The sequence below is a fragment of the Asparagus officinalis genome, chromosome 8 (assembly GCF_001876935.1).
Source record: "Asparagus officinalis chromosome 8, Aspof.V1, whole genome shotgun sequence".
Classification (NCBI taxonomy): Eukaryota; Viridiplantae; Streptophyta; class Magnoliopsida; order Asparagales; family Asparagaceae; genus Asparagus; species Asparagus officinalis.
In genome coordinates, this window is record NC_033801.1 from 401557 (window position 1) to 407458 (window position 5902).

Here is a 5902-nt window from a genome sequence, read left to right on the forward strand (position 1 = left end):
ATAAGCTGCGTTGGGCAGCGATTGATAAGCGATTGGAGCTGCGTTGGGCAGCGATTGATAAGCTGCGTTGGGCAGCGCTTGGCAGCGATTGGAGCTGCGTTGGGCAGCGATGGAGCTGCGTTCGAGCTGTGCTTGGCAGCGATTGGAGCTGCGTTGGGCAGCGATTGATAAGCTGCGTTCGAGCTGTGCTTGGCAGCGATTGGAGCTGCGTTCGAGCTGTGCTTGGCAGCGATTGGAGCTGCGTTCTAGCTGTTGATTGTTGTAGTATTTAGATTTCTCTGTCTTTATATATGGACGACACCAATGACCAGTAAAGAAGGTCTTATTCAGGCCATTTGTGACAATTGAGGCATCTCAATAACGCTCTATCAACTGCAGGTCATGATCTCCACTGAGTGTGTCGAATATCATTACACTGCTCATCAGTACCTCTAATGGTTGCTAATATAATATTAGTCATGTTGTTGTCGCAGCCATCAAGATCAATCATCTCACATAAGAAGCTGCATTCGTGTTTATAGCTGTTGAAGCGGCGTAGGTGATTGAATCGGTGTAGTGTCTTGATGATGATACGCGGGGAGGACTTCCACGTCTTGGTTTGAAGAGATCGTCGATTTGTAATCCTTTCTGTCAGAGTATTGCTAAAGACTGTCATTTTGTAATCTTTGCTTTAACTCTTTGACATGTGAAAATCTTCGAATTGTAGCCTTCTGGAAGTCGTCAAACTGTAACTTCCATCATCAGTGTTTGATGGAGACTCAACTATCCATTGTGATTTTTAGACAGCCTACAGCAGCGAAGGGTCAGAAGTTCTTGACTCGGATCGACCATTCGGCTTGGCAGCAACAGGAGAGATCCTTGGGTGAGCTTTTGAGGGGATCGGTATCATCCTCCAAGGAAGATCATCTTCAACGTTCGGCAACGAGGAGCTTCTTCATCCTTGGCTTATAACCGACATTCGGTTAAATCAACTCTTTTTCAAGAGTTCAAACTCGTTCAGAGTTATCAACTCGTCCAGAGTTTTAAAACTTGCCACGCAAGTTCTCCACAACGTCAAATCGCGAGGAGAAGATATTGTTCTGGTGAATCAAGATATTCGGATCGTCAACAGAGAGCAAACTCGACGCGAGCATTCGAGGGAGGCACTCCATCGCCACCGTAAAGAACCCAATTTTAAACAAAGGGGAGAATCAAATTCATTCTGCTCTCTTTTGTAATCGGAATCCAAATTGTAATTGAGGTCGAAGGAATACAAATCAATTTTTTCTTTCATGTCTTTTTACTGTAAATTTTCCCACAAATAGTGAAGAAATCTGCAAGCTCGTCAGCGGATGAGACGTAAGGAAGTAAAATTGTCCTGTCCTTGATAACTTGGTGACGAACAAAATGAGCGTCAATCTCAATATGTTTAGTCCTTTCATGAAATATTGGATTATTGGCGATCTGGATGGCATTCTTATTATCACAGTAGATAGGAGTAGGAGTCGTAACAAAAATACCGAAATCACTGAGAAGGCGACGAAGATGAATAATCTCTTTAGCTGTTGTGGACATTGCACGATACTCTGCCTCGGTACTGGAAAGAGCAATAACATATTGTTTCTTACTTCGCCAGGAAATAAAGGAATCACCAAGAAATATATAATAACCCGTGGTAGACTTTCTGATAGTTTGATCACCAGCCCAATCAGCATCAGAATATGCACAAAGCTCTAACTTAGATGTAGCAGGAAACAAAAGAGAGCCAGTGCTAGTACCCCAGAGGTACCGAAGAATCCGTAATAAGATAGCATAGTATACAGAACGTGGGACACTAAAAAATTAACTAACAATACCAACAGCATGAGAGATATCTGGTCGAGAGATGCACAAATAGACCAACTGACCAACAAGATGTTGATATCGGGTAGGATCAGATAGAGGCTCACCGTCAGTAGAGCAAAATTTGACATTCTGCTGGAGTAGAGTATCGACAGTTGCATTGTCAGTTAGCTCAGCTTGATTTAGAATATCTGAGAGATACTCTGTTGAGACAGTAATACACCCCGCGGGCCTTGAGAAATTTCTAGACTAAGAAAATACCGAAGAGATCTAAGATCCTTCATGTGGAACTGTTATTACAACTGAGATTTTGTGTATTGTATACCTGCCATATCATCACCTGTAATGATCATATCATCTACATAGATGAGTAATAAAACTCTACCACGCGATGTAGTGCGAACAAACAGAGAAGCATCTTAATGACTTTTTATAAAGCCCGCTTTGAGCACGACATCACGAAAACACTCAAACTAAGAGCAGGGTGCCTGCTTGAGACCATAAACAGCACAGCGAAGGAGACATACATGTCCCGGAGGAATATTTAACCCTGGAGACGGTTGCATATATACGGTCTCTGATAAAGAGCCATGAAGAAAAGCATTTTTGACATCCATCTGGTATAAGGGCCAACGATAAGCAGCAACGACCACAAGGAGAGTACGAACAGTAGGCATCTGAGCAACAGGAGAAAAGGTCTCCTCATAATCAATACCTTGTTGCTGAGTAAAACCTCGAGCCACTAAACGAGCTTTTCGACGTTCAATGGTGCCATCAGGACGAAACTTGATCTTATAAACCCATTTACTACCAACAAGAGATATCCCAGGAGGACATGGAACAACATCCCAGGTATGAGTTTGCTGAAAGGCTTGAAATTCCTCAGCCATAGCCTGTCGCCACTCTGAAATTTGAACTGCCTCTTAGAAGGACTTTGGCTCAATAATAGTATGAATGGCAGCAAGAAAGTTATAAAAATTAGGTGAATAGGAAGTAACCGAAGCATACCGGGCAGACATGACATGTGGGCGTTTGCCTCGACGAATAGCAAGAGGAACCTCAGGTGGGGGAGATGCTGGCGCAGGTGCATGGAGATTAATAGTATTTTCTGGAGTGAGAGTTGTGTCCACGGGATATAAATTAGATGGTGTAAGAGACGACTCGAGTGAGGAAGAGTCAACAGAAGGAGAGGGAGAGATGTCAGGGAGATCCCGAAAGGAAAACTGAGGTGACGAAGTGGGTGATGCAGTTGATAGGGAAGCATGACCAGTAGAGTGGAGGAAATTAAAGTCATCAGAAGCAGAATAATATGGAGAATCCTCTTCAAACTGAACATTACAAGATATATGAAGTCGACGAGTTGCGGGATCATAACAATGATAACCTCGATGTTCTGAACTAATTCCTAAATAAACACAAGAAACAGTTCTGAGAGATAATTTATCACGTTCGTGAGATGGCAGAAGAACAAAACATCGACAACCAAAAACATGAACTAGATCATAACGGGGAGGATGAGTATAAACACGACTATAAGGAGTATCACCGGAAAGAGAGCTAGATGGAGTGATATTAATGGCATGAGTTGCGGTGAGAATAGCCTCAGACCAGAAACGACGAGGAACAGAGTAAGAAATGAGTATTGATCGAGCAGGATTGAGGATATGACTATGTTTGCGTTTAGCAACACCATTTTGCTCATGAGTGTATGGACATGACTGTTGAAAGATAGTCTCATGAGAGGACATGATAGAGCGCATGGTAGAAGATAGATGTCACGCCCCGTTTTCTAAAATACCCGGGAATCGGAACATGAACAAGCCCACGACGTATTAGATCAAGGAGAATAAATACATTTCTCCTCAACCTAATACGCTAAGCGTCTGGAAATAAATACGATACGAAGTCACAGGTCCCCGATCACAAGCAGCAAGAATATAATGAACAACACAGAATAAAATAATACATATCACAATGAATATTCATCCCAGACATAATAATCGGGTCAATATGCCCTTATACAAAACTATCTAAATGAAACACTGGAGAATATAAAAATACACTGATTAAAATAAAATGAAAGTGCTACAAAACAAACTGAAAGGAATGACTAAGCTTTAACTTCTTCTTCTGCTCTGTCCGCTAGGCACTCCTGCTGAGAATACTCGGCTCTAGCGTATCTTCAAGCTAGACCTGCTCTTCCTCTAAGTCTGACGTACACCAGAGAAAACAGGTGTACGTCAGGGTGCATGGCACACGGCAAGACCCCACAAAAGAAAATAGAACAAACAAAAACCAAAGCGGAAATTGATACTATAAAAGAAACAACAAAAGAACGTACAATTGAAAACCACAAATCAACATGAAAACACTACTAAAATCATAACAACATAAAGCATCCAAAATCGGTCAGGTAACGAGATCATGTAGCTAGCGATCAATCTAATCATCTAAGTGACAATGTCATACAACTAGATGGAATTAATACTTAAAAATCTATAACATGAGACGTAGTACGTCGAGCGAAATAATCCAAACAAGGAAACCCTCATGTATATACCATATGTCTCAAATTGTAGATAATTAAATATTAACCCCGATCTATGTATGAAAAGAAACATAATTAACCTACATCTCACAAGAATCATACTTAGCCAAGAATCAAGGTCATGTAACTAGCCATCCTATCTCAACTCACTGGTCCACATCTCACATAGAGTCAACACTCATATCATCGGATAACTGACTGTTCATAAATCCTCTACGTGCACCCAATACGCCGCTACACTGGATCGGTCAGAGGGCTACACGTAATCCGATTCTGGTCTGGTTCGAACTCAAGCAAGAATCAGGTGAATATCAAGCTCACGGACCAAAGTGGCTACACCGGCTCCACTTTGACCCAACAAACCAACCCCAAGCTACACTGGATCATGTGGAGGCCTGGAAGATACATCAACAGCCTTATCCGATCACATGAACATGGACTTTCCCATCCCAACTCTCGTGTATTTTCTAAATCAACCATAATCCTTATTGAACTCGGGTTCACCACCTAAACTCAGTCAACACACCCACACATGTTACTAAGTCTGTTCATGACGCACGAGGCTACTAAGTCATAAACTACTAATGGTTCTCAAACACAACCAGGAACAATCAATGCAACTAATAATATCGTAGCATATCAGATAATCAAGATTAAGAATTATAAATCATAAACAGAGTCTACATAATTCAGAAATATTTCCTTTCCCAAAATAATTTCTTTTAAAATTATTATAATTATCCAGAAATAATTCCGCTACCAAGATAGATTCTTTTAATTCATAATAATTATTCTAAAATAATCTTTTCTATAAAATAAACTCTTTTAAATTATTATTCTAAATAATCCCTTTTACATCATGTAAATTCTTTTCTCATTACAGTAATTATAAAATAATCTTTAAATATTCTATTTAATATTACTTCTTCCAAAGTAAATCCTTTTAAAATATTTTTTATAATAATAATTCAAAATACTCCCTTTTAAAAATTATTATTTCTTTTAAAAATATTTTGTAATTAATCATAAACTATTTTTCAACATATCTACTCATCATAAATAGCATCACTTCACAGAATATAACCACCGCAATATTCTCAACAACCCACGCAGATAATAACATATCAGTCCAATCTATAAATATCAGATAAAAATAATGAATCAAGGAGAAGCGAGATCTTGCATCTAGTACTACAATAAAATCTAAGAATTAAGATAGATAATAATCGAGTTCGGGGATCTTGCCTGCGAGACCGTGGGGTCTGATGATGAGGCGACGGCGCCGATGCGGATGTTGTCCGACGGATCTGAAGGGAGGGCAGCGGGGAAGGCGACGGCGTGCTCGGGTTGGCGGGGCTGTCGACGGCAGCGACAACAGCGACGAGTGGAGGATTTGGCGACGGATCTGGATGGTGACGACGAGGTGGCGGCAGCGGGCTCGACGCGGACAGCGGTGGGGCGAGCTCAGGTCGACGGGGCTGCTGGTCAGGTTGGCCGACGGGGAGAGGAGTTGTGGGCGGCGCTGCTGGGTGA